The 22,144-nt window shown below is 44.0% G+C and overlaps 1 protein-coding gene across 5 annotated transcripts in view; it reads right to left on the bottom strand.

Moving 5' to 3' along the window:
- Positions 1 to 22,144, bottom strand: part of LOC142503210 (bile acid receptor-like) — a 118,994-nt gene that overhangs the window by 46,509 nt on the left and 50,341 nt on the right. For 2 of the 5 annotated variants that reach the window (XM_075615363.1, XM_075615362.1), the window contains one exon: positions 10,914 to 10,982. The exons of 2 other annotated variants lie outside the window; for them this stretch is intronic. The gene's annotated coding sequence lies outside the window, so the exon portion shown is untranslated. Of the gene's footprint in view, positions 1 to 8,284; positions 8,320 to 10,913; positions 10,983 to 22,144 lie in introns of all 5 variants that reach the window. One more of the 5 variants, XM_075615364.1, reaches the window with a different exon arrangement.

Here is a 22,144-nt window from a genome sequence, read left to right as displayed (position 1 = left end):
ATACACAGTAGAACCATTACCTCCCAAGATACAAAACTGAAGTTATTTTGTACATGTCGAAAACTTAAAACATATAATCATATACATCTGAAAAGATATAACATTAAAGCTGCAGTTCAGTCAATATCCTGCATGTGTGTTTTTTTTAATAAATCAGTTCTGTACTGTGAGAAAATACTTGTAGCATTTTCTTTTTTTTTTTAAACAACTTTGAAAGACAATTTTTTATGTATTCTAATGTAACGAGCATTTTTGTTTCTATAGCAACCCTTTAGAAAGGCACAACCCCTTCCTTGTCTGTAACAGGCTCTGGCACACCCCTTTGTGAGTCCTGCCCCCTCCACAGCCGTGCACGTGCATGAGCACAAATGTATCAGTCATTGCCTGGTCACATGATCTTCCCCACAGAACTGACAGAGCAACAGCAGCAGCAGAAAAGGAGAGTAGCTCAGAATTAATTAATTAAACCTTATTCCATTGCACGTGTGTAGTTAATGTTAAATATTAACAACTCATTTAAAATCAAATCTGTATATATCATACTGTAAACAATATGTATATTTAATTTTATGTGTATGTGAATGTGTACAATTCAATGTGTGTGTTATTAAAATTAATAATGGCTTGTTCTTGTATAGCGCTGCTAGTTTTACATAGCACTTTACAGAGACATTTTGCAGGCACAGGACCCTGCAGAGCTTAGGTGTGTATGTATGTGTTTGTATGATATAGATATATATGCACACGCACGCATATACATGCGCACGTGCACACATACACGTGCACACGCACACATATACATGCACACACGTATACATGCGCACACGCACACATACACATATACATGCGCACACGCACACATACATGCGCAAACGCACACATACATGCGCGCACATACATGCACACAAACATGCGCACACGCACACATAAACATGCACACATATACATGCACACACGTATACATGCGCACACGCACACATATACACACACAAACATGCGCACACGCGCACATAAACATGCGCAAACGCACACAGATACACACACGCACATACATGCGCACACGCACATACATGCGCACACGCACACGCACACATACATGCGCACATATACACGCACACAAACATGCGCACACGCACACATAAACATGCACACATATACATGCGCACACGCACACATATACATGCGCACACGCACACATACACATGCACACACACAAAGATGCGCACACGCACACATATGTATGTATGGATATATAGCAAAGGTCAGTGAGTTGGGTGGGCGAGGGGGAGATAGAGGGGGAGAGGGTGGGTGGGTGGGTGGGTGAGGGGGAGAGGGTGGGTGGGGGGGAGAGGGGGAGATTGTGTGTGGGCAGGAGAGGGGGAGAGGGTGAGTGGGTGGGTGGGCGGGCGGGAGAGGGTGAGTGGGTGGGTGGGCGGGAGAGGGTGAGCGGGTTGGTGGGCGGGAGTGGGTGGGTGGGCGGGAGAGGGTGAGTGGGTGGGTGGGCGGAAGAGGGTGAGTGGGTGGGTGGGCGGGAGAGGGTGAGTGGGTGGTGGGCGGGAGAGGGGGAGAGAGTGGGTGGGTGGGTGGGAGAGGGGGAGAGAGTGGGTGGGTGGGAGAGGGGGAGAGGGTGAGTGGGTGGATGGGCAGGAGAGGGGGAGAGGGTGAGTTAGAGGGTGAGTGGGTGGGTGGGTGGGAGAGGGTGAGTTAGAGGGTGAGTGGGTGGGTGGGTGGGAGAGGGTGAGTTAGAGGGTGAGTGGGTGGGCGGGAGAGGGTGAGTGGGTGGGCGGGAGAGGGTGAGTGGGTGGTGGCCGGGAGAGGGAGAGGGTGGGTGACTGGGTACTTGTGGTGACACACTAATATACACACACACACACATACACACACCCACACACACACATATATATACACACACACACACATATATATATATACACACACACACACACACACACACACACACACACACACACACACACACACACACACACACACACACACACACACACACACACACACACACACACACACACACACACACACATATGTATATATATACACAAACACACGCACCCACACACACACATATATATATATTGTGACAAATGCCCCTCTTTTGTAGCGCTGACGTCTGTCTGGGTTCTTCCCGACACAGTCTTCTAGGGTTATTTATACAAAAAACAGGATCATGCAAAGTATTATGCTGCTTAACTCAGGCTTCTGCCTGCTTTATTTTCATCCAAGTAAGGTACTGCAGCTTTAACATGTGTAGGTTAGAGGTACTCAGATACTTTCATTCAGCAGTTCACACATTTCAGTGTTACAGTATTTCCCACACTGTTATTTTTAAGAAATAAAACCAAAATCATATAAACAAAATCCTATCCCTGTCAGGGATCTAACTACACATCAGAATCAGCCCCTAACTGCTGCTGGCCAACTAATCTGGTTCCCCAGCTTCAAACAATGCCCTCTCATTTAGGGTCACTAGATACAGCACAGTCTTTTAGCAACAGCAATAAACATTTGCTTTGTCTTATCTGTTCGTGGTGGGAACTCGGTCCCAAGTGTCCAGGCAAATCCTCTGGTACTGTGATACTTGGAGGGGCCGTCCACCCCGAAACTGGATACCGGGGAGCAGCGATACCCCCAGCCTCCAGGCTCTAAGGAGAGAGAGTGAAATGCAAAACCTCTCTGCTCTAAATACCTGTGCATGTGATTAGAAGAGCAGGTGAGGGAGAACTAAAGCCATTGTAATCTGTGGTCTGGTTTTTTCATCCAGCTGCTTGAGTTAATGGGAAGCTGTGGAACGGATCATTTTTAACTGTTCCTGCACTTTCTGACCTAAAATGGGGCAGAAAGCTGCCTAACATCTTTGGACTATGTCACATATCCCCCTCCCCAGCTCACACCTACTGGGGTGAGCGGCCATGGACCTCACTGGTGTGAGCGTCCTACCTGAAATACTTGAGCTAACTCCTCAGTACAATATTAAGTATTCACATGACACGAATATGAACGTCATTATATATTTACCAACCGAAAAGGGCATTTTTTTTCTATATTGTAAGCTACCACTATTTTTTTTCTTCCTTATACTACAGCCTTGTAATCTTAAGGGCCATCAACCCTGTATATTAATTTGTAGTTTAGCTACATTTTCAACACAGAGAACCAATATAACATTGCAATATTTCAAAATGCTTATTCTAGAGGCCTAATATAGCATAACTACACTAGCTTATTTGCAAAGTTAAGTGTCCGTGACATAGTCCACACGTGTAATAACAAAAAATATCGGTCAATTCCCCAAACACATTTTTTTTTTTTTTGACTTCCAGTCCATTACATTCCCTGACTTTATTTCATAGCCCGCTGCAACCTGCAAATGACTGGACTGTTTCTTTAGCTTCTGACAGAACTCTGGGGCCAGATAGTCTTTGTCTTTATATTGTGGCCCAGAGTGGCGAGATCCGGAAAAATTCAAGGCTAGCGTTGACCTTCGTCGCTTTTGCTTTGCAACCTTTGAAACTTTATGGTACTTCTTACTGCCATATATTTTCTCACGACCATCACTCTCAGAGATTTGGGATTTTCCCTTTGGGGCAATTATATGGTACTTAGAAGATGAAGCACTGATTACCTGGAGCACCTTCACATTGATGGAGCTCTCACTAACTCCGGCTGTACCGTGTGGCATTTTACCTTTGCAGCCGGCAGGCATGTAGTCTTGGACCTCTCTTTCCTGAGGCCTACATTTATTCAGGCGGAAGTACCGCTGGATAACCAGTGACGCATTTCTCAGGGTTTGATAGCGAATCCTGTTCTGTGTCATCCTAGTCAGAGACTGGATTTTTATAGTTGCTCCTTTTATAATGAGGAACCTGTTTGCACGGTAGAATGATTGAAGAACACAGGCTGCTTTATTCTGGCGATTGAACTGACGAATTTTCATCCCTCTGTAGGCAGCCTGTAGGATGATAGTTGCGGCGCGTTTACGCCGATAATTTTCTCTTTCCCTTCTTCCTTGGATAAGAGCTTTGCAGTGCTTCTGAATTATTCTAATGCTTTTCTCCTTTTTCAAAACGTTAAGTTCCTCCACGAGAGAATTCTGTTTTGTGCATACATGTCGCAATTCTGTTCTCAGAGCGTCAATTTCTTCCTGGTGCTGGCTCTGAGTGTGCATCAATGCATTCTGTAGTGCTTCCTGCACTTCTAATTTTTCCTGTGTCAACTGTTTCTTTACTTTTTCTGCTTGGACAATCAAATCTGAATGTTCCAATTTCAGACTCTCATTTTCTTGCTTTACAGTCTCTAACTCACTTAGGGCAATCTCATGGGTTTGCTTCAACATTCCCAGCTCTGCGTTGAGACCGTGGCCCTCCAAGCGTGAGTTTTGCACCTCTGTGCTGAGCGCATGAACCTCTTGTAGAGCCTTCCCGTATTTCTGTTTTAGGATAGCAATCAATTTGTCAGACTTAATCTGTTTTTCATCCATGGTGGCAATTACGGTGTTGGCCTTTTCCAGACTTGTCGTCACCTCTTCCAGCTCACTCCGTAAGAGAGACTCTGTTTTCTTCAAAGCCTTGTGCTCTTGTAAAGCTGGAAGTATACACCTCTGTAACTCGGCGTTCGCTTCTCGCTCCTTGTTCCAACATTCTCGCACCTTATTGTTAGATTCTTGCTCCTTCTTCCAACATTCTCGCTCCTTCATCAATCCCTGCCACAGGACTTCATAATCATGGCGGGCAGCTTGGAGTGCAGAAACCAAAGCCTCTTTATCCTGGTTCAAGGATTCAGCTTCCCTTTGCTCCTCCTTTTCCTTTGCCACTGTTCCCGTGACAATTCTGCCGGTCACTCCGGTCTGCAGCCCATCTCGGCGCCTTTCTGATGCATGTCCTGACAGCGCAGGTTCAAGTGGCTCGGTCACTTACCCTGTGACTTGAGGAACAGTTTTTTTTTCTTCTTCTTTCTTTTTGCTTTATTAGCTCCAGAGATATCAGTGGTACTGGGCACACACTCACTGGCATCAGCTTCCACATCTTGCTTGCACTCATAGGGTGTTGCTTGCTTTTGCAGCTGTTTGTATTTGAAAATTTTGGGGCACACATCTTCCATGTGACCTACTTTATGACAGGCCCAGCATACTAAATTCATCTGTGGGTACGGCTCTCCTCCAGGGGCCACATACGAGTCGTCATCATCATCATCGTATGGCCTGAAGGGACACTGTTTTTCATGATTATGTACATTACAAAACAAACATTTCACGTCGGCCATTTTAGAAACCCGGCAGGGACAATTTGCTAGCTGCAATTTCACTCACTTCAGCAAAAGGCATTAGCTTTACAAACAGCACTTGCTAGATGCAATTTTTTTTTTCTTCAGCAAAACATTTTGTTTTTCGGTTTGGGTTCAGGGTGCTATTGCATCCACACTTCGCACATTCTTTGTGTATGCTAGAAGCACAACTGATATACACAGTGGGACAGACTTCACTCATAGCATCTGTACTTTAGTTCAGCTGGGCGGCCATTTTAAACCCCCGCATTTATTTGCAAACCCACAGACTTTTTAGTGGCGACCCGCATTCTCCACCATATGTGACAAACGCCCCTCTTTTGTAGCGCTGATGTCTGTCTGGGTTTTTCCCGACACAGTCTTCTAGGGTTATTTATACAAAAAACAGGATCATGCAAAGTATTATGCTGCTTAACTCAGGCTTCTGCCTGCTTTATTTTCATCCAAGTAAGGTACTGCAGCTTTAACATGTGTAGGTTAGAGGTACTCAGATACTTTCATTCAGCAGTTCACACATTTCAGTGTTACAGTATTTCCCACACTGATATTTTTAAGAAATAAAACCAAAATCATATAAACAAAATCCTATCCCTTTCAGGGATCTAACTACACATCAGAATCACTCTCTCTAACAGCTGCTGGCCAACTAAACTGGTTCCCCAGCTTAAAACAATGCTCTCTCATTTAGGGTCACTAGATACAGCACAGTCTTTTAGCAACAGCAATAACCATTTGTTTTGTCTTATCTGTTCATGGTGGGAACACGGTCCCAAGTGTCCAGGCAAATCCTCTGGTACTGTGATACTTGGAGGGGCCGTCCACCCCGAAACTGGATTCCGGGGAGCAGCGATACCCCCAGCCTCCAGGCTCTAAGGAGAGAGAGTGAAATGCAAAACCTCTCTGCTCTTGTGCATGTGATTAGAAGAGCAGGTGAGGGAGAACTAGAGCCATTGTAATCTGTGGTCTGGATTTTCCATCCAGCAGCCTGAGTTAATGTGAAGCTGTGGAACGGATCATTTTTAACTATTCCTGCACTTTCTGACCTAAAATGGGGCAGAAAGCTGCCTAACATCTTTGGACTATGTCACAATACACACACACACACACACACACACACACACACACACACACACACACACACACACACACACACACACACACACACACACACACACACACACACACACACACACACACACACACACACACACATATATATACACACACACACATATATATACACCCACATATATATACATACACATATATATACATACACACACACACACACACATATATATACATACACACACACACACACACACACACACACATATATATACATACACACACACACACACACATATATATATATATATATATACACACACACACACACACGCGCACACACACACACATATATATATATATATACACACACACACACACGCACACACATATAACCACAGATATAAAAACACATACTCACCACCTTGCTGCCACCACTGCTCCGGGACACAACCCCTTTCCCCCCCCCCCCCCCACAGGGGCAGCGCAACCCCCCTACATCTCCCGCACGGGCAGGGAGGCAGGCACAGGGATCGGAGCAGAAGTGAAATACATCTCCCGCTCCCCCCTCCCCACTGGCGGCGCAAGCCCCCTCCATCTCGCGCAGGCTGACAGCCACAGGGATCGGGCAGAAGGGGGCACCACACAGCGGCAGATCGGGAGCGAGCACACGTCACTGGGAGACTCATGAATATTCATGAGTCTTCCACTGACTGCCGGAGGCAAATTATAAACAAATCCCGGCTTTAAAAATGTCGCCAAATTTCGCGATCAATACATGGAGAACGGATTGACTGACAGCTATACAGTTCTTTAGGCAATTAGAGATTGCACACATGAAGCTATTGAAGTTAAAAAAAAATTAAAAAAAAAAAAGACTGAACTGCAGCTTTAAACGGACAGCAAAGAATGTAAGTATGTCTATTTTTATTTATATAGGTCCAATCATGCAAGCACAATCAGGCAATAGAATACAGGAATCCATCGATATATGGAACAAATTCCAGAAAAGTTGTCTGTAAAGCGAAATTCCATATACTGTATCGAGTTTCTGTTTATCGAGGGGTACCTGTCCAGTGAAATGCAATTCAATAGATATAAAAGCAATAAATAGGTCTTATGGAATAGCACAGATTAGTAAATATGACCCAATGCCTTACTGTAGTGTATTGTTATACATTAAGATTGTATTTTTAATCTTACGTTATAGACATTTTCCTTGTTACTGATATATTTCTATTTCTTTGGCTTATGTGCACACTACACAAGCAACTCACTCAAGGTCAAACTAGTGTGATAATGATCCAGTCCTGATTTTGTATTTTGTGTTACAACAGATTACGAGCCGAAAAAACACTTCATCCTCTCCAGACTGGATTTTGCCAATTCTTTGCTGATGGGTCTCCAAAAACATAATATCAAAGCCTTGTAGTTGGTGCAAAACGCCATGGCCCATAATATAACAGGCAAGGCAAAGAGACCACATCCTGCCAGAATTACAAGAGCTGGGTTAATTTTAAGATCTTGACCCTTAGCCTTAAAGGCTATCCATGGACTAGCCCTACCTGACCTTCAGAACTGTCTAATCAGAGCTTTTTGAAAAACTGCCCCAAGACTGTGGAATAAGCTACCTGCGTCAAACAGACCCTTTCCTGCTCACTTTCGTGTTTCCAGCCCCAAATTTTGGTCTTGCACGTCATTGCCCGATATGTTTTCTTTTGTATGTTCCCAGTCAGGTCTGGGATGTTTGTCCTCTCTAAGTTCCTACGCACCGTCTAATACTGAGTTTCTTGGTGAGTCTCCTGTTAGAAAAAAATTGAAATAAAAAAAGACCATTCTTTGATCTACATTGATCTACTGGAGTTAATGTAGTTGGCAGGGATGTGTCTGACTATGGCAATGCTTGGAGATCATTTACCTGCAAATTCATTCCAACTTCCATCTTCAAACTCCCTAAATGAGGCACATTGAGCAAAATAAGAACAAAGTATTTTAATTGATGAATGCATGGATAAATGCGAACATTCACAATTACTCTCATAGTGTGATTTTATTGTAAAAAATGCAAGCCAACCTGTACATCATGGAGATGGATAGATAGACTTGTATGCCCGAGATTGACTGCTATAATATCCTACTGTCGCTAGTCTTCCTCTCAGCTATCAGTCCCTTCAATCCAATTCATTCAAAAAGCTGTTATCCAGTTTACGCACTGTGCTTCCTCAGCCTCCCATCTATGCAAATACTTACACTAGCTACCAGTACCATACAGAATCAAATTTAAAACTATATAGCCTTGGACAGTGCTTCCCCTCTATAAATCTCAGAACACATCTCTAAATACTCCCCACATTCCCTATCCGTTCTGTTCATGATCTTCTACTCTCCTCCTCCATCATAACCTCTCACATTTAAGATTTTTCCCAAGCCAGGCTGTTACATTTAAAGGTGCCATGATAACTCACTTCTTCAAAGAAACCTATGCAACATCCTCAGATATCCTCAATCTTTTGTCTGCATTTACCATAACATCTATCATCTGTTAGTAACAAAAGAGCATCCCAGCTTTACTACAGGTTTACTACTTTACTACAAGCCACCACAGTAACTCCTTTCCCCCCATTATACCTCGTGTTTCTCAATTCTTAGAGCAGGATCTGGTTTAGCTACTGCATCAATGTATGTTAAGTTAATGTTGTAATGTTTTTGTCATTGTCCTTCACCAAATGTGTCAGGAAGCAGGGCTCACGCAACACCTCCTTACCTGCCTCGGAGGTTGTTGCTGCCGCCCCTCGCTCCCCACTGGCGTATCCTCGGCGTGGGGCTCGGCGATCCCGCCTGGCGCTGCCTCTTGCGGCTGCTATCTTGTCAGGGCGCGCACCAGGAGGATCTTACACAGCACGCACCTCCGGCAGTAATTTATTTACCCCTCTGGGCTTCTAGTCACGCCCCCCATTTACAGCTGTAGCCCCGCTCCTGCTCTCACGCTTCACAGCTGAACACAGGCAAGGATCACAGACTGCACCAATCGCAAGGCGCTCCACGGTACACCCCCGCTCTGCCTCCTTCCCCGATTGGTCCTTCCACAAATATTACCCCTGTTCTCCTTGGGAATCATTGCTCTGCATAGCTTCTGCTAGTTGGGCTGGTGTTCCTTTGTGCTCTTGTTCTTTCTGTACTTCAGGTTTGACCCGGCTTGGCTTTCGACTCTCCCTCTGGCTCTGGACCCCGGCTTACTCCTCACTACGCAGTCTCTCTCCGCCCCTCGATCTCGGCTCGCTCCTCTACCTCCCGGACCTCTGGCACCCTCGACCCCCGGCTACGGCAATCACCACGTTCCTTCTATCTCCGGACACGGCAAGTACCTTTGGTTCCCTTACTAAAGACTCCTGGCCTGGCAACGAATCTACCACACTCCGGACACGCCCCTCTGCTGCGGGTGCGTGGTATTATACTTTCCACCTCAGTCTAGGGACGGGTCTGGTCTGCGGGCAGCACTACCGTGACAATATGTTACGGTGCTGAATAAGCTGGACTGTTATTATGATAATATTAGTAATAATAATGTAACATTGCAGCTTTAAATATCCCTTAAATGTATCAAGAATCCTACAAAGCCAATCACTACAGTAATGCCTCACTCTTATAGCTGTGGGAGCTGTTGGTGTTCATTAAAAGAGCAGTTTAGCAATAACGGTATATCAAAGTTAGCAAATATCTTCCAGATCATGAGCCAAAGGCACATTTTTGTACAGGAGCCAAGAAGATGTGAAATTCCGCATGAGAAACAGAAGCATGGAGGAAGTGGTAATGTGCCTCTTAAAAAAAACAAAAAAAAACGAGTGTCCTGTTATTCATTTGTTAGTCTCCCTCCTTAAGCTTTCACTCTCTCATAACCCCTTTGCTGCTAGAGAGGCCTGTACACAAGCAAAGTCGTCTGATAAATCATTAGCCAAATTCTACATTGACATCATTTTCTGATGGGGGATGATGTGCATAGGAGCAGGGTTCACTCTGTGTATGCGCTATACAAGACATTGAGAGAGAGAGATTTGCAATCATTTTAACCCATTTGCAGGCAGAAGGGCTAATACAGTATTGTCAATGTGGATCCATGTCATCATAAAGCTTGAGTCCGGTTCTTATGTTCAAACGCTAGTCAAGCTGCATGCTGGTTGTTAATAGTGCTACAGTACTCATTAAATTGGGACCTGGAAAATGAGAACTAGACACCACTCTGTTGATGACATGGAAGCAAGTTTGTAATACTGGGGACACTCTTGAATTTTGATGACGTCCACTGTGAACCTGCCTTTCCTGGCACTGACATAGTGGTAGTGTGTGATTAGCGCACCACTGATCAACCTCTTTATAGAGAGCAGCATACATGTTTTTATTTTCTCATTTTCTGCATCTCCATTGCATGCTAACCTGTTACTACACTCATTCAAAAGCATAAATACATGTCTGTCTTCAAATTGTGAACATATTGTTGTCTTTACCAGTTTGAGTTGGGATATTCCTGATATATTCAGAACATTACCTACCTACTTCCGTGTCTTTGTAAAATGTATAATCCAGTTCTAGCGTTACACGTCTCATATCTTTTTGTAAACCTGGGATCAGAGTTGGAAAGAAAGGATATAGAGTCAGGTTGGCAACACTGGCACAGTTGCACTAAATTCGGTAATGTGACAGCACTTTGGGGCCTATGCAGAGAGCAGCGAATTTTAAAATTGGCGAATTTATTAAAAAGTAGCTTTTTTTGGAGAGTTTTAATCTCCATATGCAGAAAAGTGCGAATTCTGCTATGTTTAACATGGATGCGTGTGGCGAGTTTAAATTGGCGAGATGCGCGCTTCAGAAATGTGTTAAAACAAATTCGCGCCTTTTTTTTTCCCTTTGCAATGGCCGCGAGCGGCAGTTTTTTTTGGCGAGGCAAAACGGAGACAATCGCGCCATTTTATTGGCGCGAACAGCCGCTAGATGCCGTTCGCGCCTCTCTGCATACGGATATTTTTTAAACTGGCGAGATTGCGGTTCTCGCCAGCCGCGAGGCGAGTTTTACAAATAGAAAAGAAAAATTGGCGCGTTTTTCGGAAATCTCCATTTTCTGCTGTTTTCTGCGCGATTATCTCCAAAAAATGGCGAATTTCGAAAATTCGCTGCTCTCTGCATAGGCCCCCATGTGTGCATTATGGTTTGTATGTTTAAAAGCAGATTGCAGAATGTAGTTATACTCTGAAGGAGCTATAAAAGTGTCGAATAAAATTACTGAGATATCCTTATTCTCTCTATTCAGTGGGAACCATCTTTAATCTGTGATTATTTTTTAAACTCAAAGGCTGCAGTATACGAGTATTCATTGCCCATCTCTCTGGCTTCTGCCTCTCTTGGACCAGTACAAACCTACACTGACCCTTTTTCTTCTTTACATGACAGCATCTGGGGAAAAGGACACGTTTCTACTGTTCTAGAAAAGCAGGTGCTGAAGGTATAAGCAATGAATCTCAAGTCACTTCAACCTCCCTGATACATATAAAATGCAAATTTCCATGTCTTCTGAGAAAGAAATATAGATATCACAATCATCTAATAACTTTTGTATAGATCCTGTAATGTATATGTAATGTAATGCATGTTTCAAAATGTTGAGGTTCAATTGCAAAATATATCATCAAAAACGAATAGACGATACCGTTCTGTGGCTATCGAAATGCTTTTATTTGTGCGAACTTTCGAGATACACCCATCTCTTCTTCCGGCGATGTTACAATAGATAAAGCAAGAAAGGTTTTACTTAAAAATAGTGCATCCTGGAATGTATCTGTGACTGAAGCCTATCCCTCCCCCCTGTGCAGTATGCGATTTATGACTTAAGTTGTTAAATGGTCCCTGAACGTTAGTGATGTAAGAGTATGTGTGTGTATGTGTATACTGTATGTATGTGTGTGTATGTGTATAATGTATACAGCGCTTTACAAAAGGTGTGGGTGGAGTGGGAGTGTATACCAATGGTTCAGGTAGATGTAGAAATGTAAGAGGGTGTTGCATTACTATTAATGTGTGTAGATACGATGTGGTCCCTATTGGTATATAGGATAAAATTACATATAAAGTAAATTAAAGTACATACTGTATGTATGTGTAAGAAACAGCTGTGTCTGCATTCATATAGCGCAGTATGTATAAACATGGCCTTTAGCACTCATGGGAAGAGGGTATCATCTATTTGTTTTTGATTATTAAGCTTGGCAAACACTATGTATGTATGTATATATATATATATATATATATATATATATATATATATTTATGTGTATGTGGGTGTGTATATGTGTATATATATATGTATATATATATATACATATCCCTTTATGTAGCGCTGCCGTTTGCCCAAGCTCTTTGCGACACAGTCTTCTAGTGTTTAATTTGAAGAAAAGGGGGACAAACATGTGTATACACACAAGGGACACTCAGCCCTCAACCTTCAACGGTTTATTTCTGCATTAGTGACACTAAACATTTTAAACACCGTCACTTTAAGAACAAAATAAATCCTAAAAGGAAACATCTACTCCTGTCAGGAGTCTAACTCACATGCATATCCCTATCTGCAATATTGGCTAACTAATCCAGTTACGAACTTTAAATAACACACAGGTTTAATAATATTGAGTACTTAACTGTGAGATGGGGACAGCGTCCCAATAGAAACTCAAATGCTGGGTGGGGGGGGGGGTCTACCACGTACTGGATAATGGGGTGCAGAAGTTTTCCTCCCAGCCTCCAGGCTCTAAGAGAGAGACTGGAGCAGCAAATCTCACTGCAATATATTTCTGTTCCTGTAATTGGGAGAGCAGGTGGGGGAAACCAGAACCATTGTAAAGTCTGGTATGGACTTCCTATTCACCAGCCTTAGTGACTGTGAATCTGTGACACGTATCACTTCCATACTAAGTCTGCACTTTCTTCTATAAATCACACAGTAAGTTGCCCACTATCCTGGGTCTAGGAAGGCAGCGGGAGAAGAGGACCGAGGACCACCATGTCAGCGGAACAGAGGAGCAGAGGCGTTAGACAGTGGGTGGTGGTGGCAGCAGAAGAGGAGCATTGACACTATATGAGCAGCACAGGAGAACAAACAGGCACGAACGCACCCCAGCAGTCCGACCCAGAAGTCTTTACTGACTTCCGGTGTCTGTTGCTGCTATAGTGTATCTCCTATCCGGCTGTTCTCCTGTGCAGCTCAGATAGTGTCAATGTTCTTCTCCTGCTGCTTCCGCCGCCTGCTGTCTAATGCCTCTGCTGCCCTGCTCAACTTACATGATGGTCCTCGGTCCTCTTCACCCGCCACCATCTGTCTTCCCTTGGTGCCGCTCTGCTCCCATGGTCTTCAGTCCTCCTCCTCTGTGTCCGGGCACTGCAGCACCAGCTGCTAAAATCAACTCACCATGAATGAGCGGGCGATCGGGCGAGTGCCTTTCTCGAGCCATGTATGTATGTATGTGTGTGTGTGTGTGTCTATATATATATATATATATATATATATATATATATATATATATATATATGTATATATATATATATATAATTTTTTCACAAGATGGCCATACACACTGAGCAAAGAGCTTTACGGGAGGTAATCGTGGTGCATGGTAAAGGAGATAGTCAAATTAGATCATGTGATCTATAATAGCAGCACAACACTTAGATATAGCAAAAAAAAAGTTAATTTATACTGAATATTAAAGGTCTGCTGAAAGAAGCTGATTATCAGACCTGGATAATTACAAACATATGCAAAAAATACGAGCCTGGCCGTTGAAGTTTTCAATGTTTACTTATTTATTTAGTCAGCCATGATTATCTAAGCCAGTGATTTCCAGTAGGGGATTCCTGAGCGAATAGGGGGAACTGCACACTTAGTAAGGCCCCAAACTTCACCTTAGCATGGGTGATATAGCTGTCAATTACAGCAGGAGCTTCCAAGGTCGCTCCCCACAATGATTTACATCCACAGCGGCAAGATATTGTTGGACGTGACTTTGGACGTTCTCACAGCTAGTCCACCCATGCTGCCTGCACACATGGAGGTGCAGTTTGAGGCCTTATTAAGCGTGTGTTCCCCCTCACGAGCTCAGGACACTATACTGCCTGGGATCGTTGTTAGCAATAGTCTGATGAGTAGGCAATAAGAGTGATCAATTAGTGGTCCGTGGAACAAATATTTTCTAGTAGGGGGTGCACAATGTAAAAAAAGTTTGGGAACCACTGATCTAAACCTTGCCGAAATATTACAAACCTCTCAACCAATGATGCATTGTTAAAATAAAATTGCACTGCTGGCCCCTTTGGCAGATAAGGGATATTGCATGCCAATCAACAGTTTTATGTAGGAGAGCTGGGATGATGGGAATAGTGGTGGGCCAAATGGTACTTATCTCCTATCATTGTTTATGCATGTGCACATATATATCTAAGACCCCCTGAGAATGTTTATGCACAACTCATCTTCTGTTGGGAAACTATGAGAAACGTTTTTCAAATGGACAGTTCCAATTAGATAAATGAATGAAAACTCATTTGTTTTAATTACTGCAGTTTATTTGCAACACAAGACGCATCTTCTATTAACCCCGTGCTGTTTGTCTTTCCTCTTCTTTGAGCTCCAGAGTCTTTCTAAACAACAAGGAATGTTTTGCTACCAGGAACATCCTCAATAATCAGATGACCTGTTAATGAGTCCTTCATGCCTCCCACTGGTTGGCTGTTTAATGTCTTTTTATTAGATTATCCCAAAGGAATAGTGGAACCGGGTGAAGTTGCGGTTATGATGTTTTTAGAGCAAACAGAGTTAAACAGCCACAGATCCCTGGGTATGGGAGTTATTTCAAGGAATGCAGATCTACTGGAGGCAGATGGAGTTAAAACGTTGTCATAGGCATTAAATAAAAGGAGTCTGAATAAGATGGATTGAGGATAAGGAATGAATGTTGGGGGGGGGGGGTTGGGAGGGCAGTTCTGACAAAGCAAAAGTCAACATAGTCCCACATAGCAGTCTATTACATACTTTTCATTTTATTAAATTATCAGATAATAGAATAGAAATGTACCATGTTTCTTAAATCTAGGTCTTTCATTATGGTGTAGTTTTTACAGTGTGCAAAAAAAAATATTTTGAACATTTTATTAATATAATTAGCTTCCTTAGAAAGATTAAATCTCCCTTACAGTAAAAAAAACAGTTTAAAAAATAACCACCATTATTTTGTTTCTCTTAAACAAATGTTAGCATTTTTTCAAGTCCTGTACATTTCTAATCTTATTTTGTAATTCTTTTTCTTCCCCCTTATCACTTTGGATATTGATGGCAACATAATTAGTTTACACAAATCAACAAAAGTATAGGAATGTGGATAAACAGTTTGCCTGTATATAGACAGTCATAACAAAAGAGTACAAAAACCAAGAAGTGATGGGCATTCCTATACTAAAAGTGTACTTCGTAGTGTGGAACTCTGGATACAATTAGTAAACCAAGCCAAGCGACATACTGGAAATGCAGTGTCAAAAAATGAAGTGACAAAACAAGTGATAAAAAATCTAAACTACACGTGCAGCAGGTCGATAAAGTGCCAAAACAATCAATCTGTGAAAAATGCAGCTCTTAAACCCTGCACGGAATTTTCCAGCATTCTCCTAGGTGAACGGTCTTCAAAAGTTGGGGAGCACATATTTTATCACCAAAAATAGAAAGAATATCATACAGTATAGTGCAATATTTTCTCAACTCAGTATAATTCTGAAGTGGGAGTCTGAGAAGAGGGCACTCACATTTTCTCAATAATACAGATACATTTCCAAAACTGTGGCAAATCCCATGAAAATGTAAATGGAATAACAGGTCAACGCACAGGAATGGTGTCTCCATTCAACAGTCTCATGTATCCATAATAAAAACACCATAGTTTCATTTTCTCCGACGACTGCATAGGCAGATGTTTCAGGTGCGCGTCGTAGAAGGGGCGGTAAATCATGGTCACCTGAGACCCTGTGTCCAACAATGTGGAGGTGTATATTCCTTCCACCAGGACTCGTATTATAGTCGCAGGCCCAACTCGGCTGTAGGCCTCTTTGGGGCTGAGCGCTGGGGACGTAGAGGGCTGTCCTATTGTTTGTACTGTGAAGGCCATGGCTCCCGGAGTGGAAGTCCTTGACTTTGGGCAGTCTTTTGCAAAGTGACTTTCATGGTCACAGGTGTAACAGTGGTTACATCGGATCGCACTGGCACTAGAGGTAGGGGCCGCACTCCGGAACATCCTGGGTGCGGAGACGGGCGCCACTGAAGGGGGCTTTTCCTCTGCACTTTTTGTCTCCTTGGACTTCTTGGCTGATGCCCCTTTGGTCTCTTCCTTGCAGGACTCCTTAGACTTCTCAGGAGTGTGCAGGCATCTGTGGGCTTCATGTCCTTTCACCAGGCCTAATAGCTCCTCAAAGTGGGGGAGGTCCTTGTAGCAGGGAACACTGAATCATAATTACTATATGATGAGTAGGTGTAGAGCCCCGGAGAAACTGCTCACAGCGATACTCACCCACTGCTTGAGCTGGAATTATATCATGGGAACATCGTTCCCATAAGACCAACTTTATATGCTGGATAAACGCAGACAGTTCATCCCTGTCCTTCTGTCTGAGACTATAGAACTTGGACCAGAGTTCACTATCGTCCTCTTCTAGACCGTAGATTCGCATCAATAAGTCCATGATCCTCTGGGTTGAGATATTGGCATTCTGATCTCTGTGCATGCTCACCATCGTAGAGGCGGGGGGTCATAGACTCTCCATTATCCGCTGCCTCTTTACTGCCTCGGTGCAGGACACAGTAATTTTGGGCCTGAGAGGATTGCGTTAGGGCATCTACCATTTGTGGTAGTGTTATCCCCAAATACGAGCCTCTGGTTGACAGGCGACTGGGGCCATGCTCTGGGCTTGTCCCATACCCTCGGGGTGTAGATGAGAGGTAGGGGGTTCAGCCCGATAGAGCACTTCTAGTGTGGACCCTAGACGGAGTGTTGCCATTGGGATGGGTGGATCTGAGTATATCAAGTGACAAACCATGAGCAGGGCGTCCGGCAAGTACAGGGCCCGGGGGGAATCTTTTTTGTGTATTTTGTTGCCTGTGGCCACTATTACAATGCTCCAACAGCATGTAGGGTCCCATTTTCGGCCTATGGTCTGTGCGTCAGCTAAGCCGGGGATTTGTCTTAAGCGGTCGCATACTTCCCTCTGGGGTGTGTCGACTGGGATGTCCCCCACTGCGACCACATGGCAGGGAGGTTCGTGAAATGTTAGTGCCCATTTGCGGACCTCTTGTTTGGATGGTACAAACATTGGTCTCCAATTTGGTACTAAAATCTCGAGCACCCCAGGTCATGAATCTCAGCAGCACCTCCAAATGTATCCCCCTTCCCCGTGCCTAAGGGAACTACGCGTGCTGATGATTACCTGTGTGGCTTACAGGAGGCACGTAGCATCCGTCACCGGTGTACTAACACTCTGTACATCTACTGAGGGAAGCATCCCTATCTATGGGTCTTCCCTGCTTCAACCACCACCTGAGGGGAGTCGGGGCCTAGCTGGGACCTATGGGGAGATCTGGCCTAGTCCAGAGGAGCACTGCTCCCTGGACACTACCTTCTCTTCCTATGTCCCTGCTTCAACTGGCGCGGTCTTCAGCGCGCCAAAAGTATATTTCTCTCCTCCGTGACTCTCGCAGCCCTATTGGCTGTGCTTGCCCATGTGTTGTGCGGGGACTCATAGTCTCTTTAATGGCCGCCGCACTAACAGTGCCCTGCGCATGTGCATCGCCTCTATCGCGCATGTGCAACTATGCAAGATGGCGGCCCCCGCTTGCCGGGTGCACCGCGGAACTCCGGCGACCTGGTCGCCTTGCAGCCATCTGCCTCTCCAGTGCAGGAGGTAAGAGGGGACCCGGCTACAGGAAAATGACAATAAAATCAGTGTGGTGTGTCTGCGATCTCACTGCTGTTCATTCTAGCGTCCCTTGAGATCTATCTCTAGCTCTCAGGTTATATGGCTTCCGGTAAGCAGAGCGAGTGGAGGGGAATGGGATAACGTCTCTTGAAATCACTACAGCTTCTGCCAAAAGACTCTGTGTGAGCCTGTGAGGATTTATCCATTATGTTTTAAAATTATGTAAATCACCTACATTTAACTTACTAAACATGCCCCTGTCATTAGTTCCATTTAGTGCTAAAAGAGACCTAGTGGTTTTAAATTTATTGTGACTTCGCAGAGCCCCAGTCCACTTATACAATATTTATCTATAAAGACATTTATATAGCGCCCTACATTACTTAGTAAAACAATGGTGGGCTAGATATGGAACATTGTATGTGATGAGCATAGAGTAATTGTTAAGATGTCTTTGTGGTGAGCAGGGGTGGGAACATTATGGTCGGGCTGTTGGTCAGGTACATTGGTGGGCAGGGGTTGGAGTTAGTTCTCTGGATTTAGACTTGTTGGTGGCATGGTGATGGATCTGACAGTGGAGACAGTGGAGGCAATTGGATCAGTTAGGTGGGTGACTTTGGAGGGTTTTAAAGAGTCTTTAGGAAGGTTTAGGAAGGGTGAGACCATGGCTGTTGGGGAGAGTGTTAATGGGGGATCAAGAATGGATCAATGGAGAAGATCCGAGTTTTAAGTTGGCTTCTAAAAATAGTTAGGGAGGGGGTAGATTGGATATGGTGTGGGAGCTTGATCCAATGGAGGGGGGCTAGTAAGTCAAATGATTGGAATCAAAGGGAGGCACAGGGGGCTGGTGGGGGATAGTGGGGGTTGTGGCAGTCAGAGAGTGAAGAGGACGGGAAGGGGTGTAGTGAGAGATGTGTGCTCCAAGCTAAGAAAGGGAAAGACCATGGAGATATTTGTAGACCAGGGTGAAAACTTTGAAGAGGGAACATTGTTGGATTGATAGCCAGTGGAGTTGGGAGAAGAGAGGTGTGGTGTGGGCAGAGTGGGGGAGATTGAGAAGTGTACGGACTGCAGTGTTTTTAATTTGTTGGAGGAGTAGAGGGGGAGACCAAAGAGAAGGGAATTAAAGTAGTTGAGACAGGTGAAGATGAGGGAGTGGATGAGAAGTTTGGTTGAGGAGAGGGAAATGAGTGGACACATTTTTCTTATGTTGTATAGGTGGTAGCGACAGGTGGCAGTGATGGAGGGGATGTGTTGGGCGAAGAGGAGGGAAGGGTAAAAGGTAACTCTAAGGTTGCGAGCAGAAGGGGAGGGGGAGACGGTGGGGATTCAGGAGGCAGGAGGAAGCAGGAAAGTAGAGGACTTATCTGGGTTAATTTGTAGGAAGTGGGAGAACATCCTGGTGGAAATGGCAGAAAGGTAGGCTGAGATATGGGTGAAAAGTTTGAGTGTGAATAGTTGGAAGGATAAGTAAATTATATATATATATCACCAAGATACGCCTTTCCTCTGTTACTCGACTGCAAAAATGGTGGCACATACCCTAATTCTGTCCCGTCCCGACTACTGTAACCTTCTGCTGTCCAGCCTTCCTGCCTCTCACCTGTTTCCCCTACAATGCATCCTAAATGCTGCTGCCAGAATCACTCTACTATTTCTGAAATCTGTCTCAGCATCTCCCCTGCTGAAATCCCTCTCCTGGCTTCCGATCAAATCCTGCATCTCACACTCCATTCTCCTCCTCCTTACATCTCAGCTGTAATTTCTCGCATCTGCATCTGATGAAAGACTGAAGCACACATGTACCCTAGGACGTGGGATCATTGCCCAAGGATGCTGCACTACATGCGAGTCCTTGGTGTTTATCTCATATATCATTCAAGGTATCATACCACATCGATTTATATTTGTCTGGACACTTTATTGTGTTAACTCCTTACTGCAGTGCCAAGTGGGATGTTTCCAGTAAATTCGATTACATGTGGGATCTTCAAGATTTACTATCAGGTCTATACCATAGCTAAAGGGTATTCCATCTAAGGACTTTATATTATTTTTTGATCATTACAGCTACTTGCATATGTGTTTTTGAGCACCACACAGTGTGTTTCTTGTGATATCTATTGTTGGATTGTGAGGTAGCTCACACAAGCAAGTTCATTATTTCTTATGATCTACTGAAAGCGTTTAATTCCATCAGTTTGTCATTTGTCATCTGTTGTTTTTCAACATTTGTATATATACTTTTTTTTTATTCATTATGGATCTTAACACTATAAAAGTGAGGATGATACTGATAGTTCTATTCAATATGCCTTTAATTGCTCAGACAATTCACAATGAGCACGTAAGACTGAGAAGTTTTTGACAACACCCTGGAATCCAACTTGTCAGATTTAAAAATACAATTTTCAAAGTTTGAACATTTTTTGTCTACGGATATTCGCGTCTGGTGGGATATAACAACTTTGCAAAATTATGTTAAGACACAAAGAATCCCAAGAGGACTACGTACTGCACCGACACACTTTATTCGAGCAAATACCCGGTATGTACCTGGCAGATACCTGGAATGCGCCACTCCTCACCTCTGACAAGCCCCGTTGCGTTTGCCTTCCCAGCCTGGGTTCATGCCTGGCTGACGGGAGGCTGATCTGTTAAATGATAATGATTAGGATTTAATAGGCTGCAATGCTTCGCGTGTCTACCAGATGGCATAAATTCATGAATTGTAATGCAGTATATATATATATACTGTGCAGTATTGCAGCCAGCGGGAATAAAATGCTTCAATCCCTGCCTGGAAAATACCTCAATGCACTCGGGCAGAAAACAGTCACAAACCTCAATACACCCGGGTATACCCGAATTCGTGGGACTAGCCAAGCTCGAATAAAGTGTGTCGCCAGTGTATAAAGAAGCCACCCACTTTTGCGTTTACTGATTCAAAGTTTGACATTAAATTGAAGGAGGTTCTAAACAGTTCTTTTAAACTGATGGAATTAATCATCCAATTTAAATCTAAAGAAAAGTTGAACTTGGAAAAAGACATTAAATCATTACAGACTGAATTACATCAGTATAAGAAAATGGACTGATTTAATTAGCTAGATTAAGTTTTATCAAAGAATATCACCGCAATGGAAAAGGATATTATGCTCAAAAAGTATGTCAAATTTGAGAGACAAACAAGACTATGGGCCTCATGCAGTAAGCCCCGATAAGGCTTTTTCGGCATTTTATAGCCGTTTTTTGCCCTCCTGATTCAGTAAGCCCCGATAAGTGGGAATTATCGGCAACTTTTCTTCCGAAAAAAAAATTTTCGCCACCCGGCTGCCGATAAGCCACTTATCGGGACTTTTTTTTCCCGCCTGAATTCAGTAAGCCCCGATCAGCTTTTTGGTGCTGATCGGCAGGCCAGATTGGAGATTTTATGGCCAATCCAGCCCGCCAACTAAAGTTGGCAACTTGCTGAAGGAGAAGCATCGGCAAGGGCGACACTTAGGAAAAATCAGCCCTTTTTCCTGCCTGTGATTGATGCCGGGGGTCTCCGGAGCTGATACCCGCACCGGAGCCCCCCGGCATGCATCCGAGGCAGGAAAAAGGCATTTAAAAGCCACTTCATTACCTTAGCGGCTAACCGCTAAGGCAATGAAGGGGTTAACCCACCGTGCCAGCGTTATTGTGGGTAGCGGGGATGGGTGAGGGGGGTATTTGGCCCTGGGTGTGAGTTTAGGACTTGCGGGGGGGATGCGGGGGCACTTAACCCCTTCACGGCTGT

Source organism: Ascaphus truei, chromosome 9 (assembly GCF_040206685.1).
Source record: "Ascaphus truei isolate aAscTru1 chromosome 9, aAscTru1.hap1, whole genome shotgun sequence".
Taxonomy (NCBI): Eukaryota; Metazoa; Chordata; class Amphibia; order Anura; family Ascaphidae; genus Ascaphus; species Ascaphus truei.
Note: the sequence above shows the minus strand (reverse complement) of the source record. Positions and strands in the feature narration are given on the sequence as shown.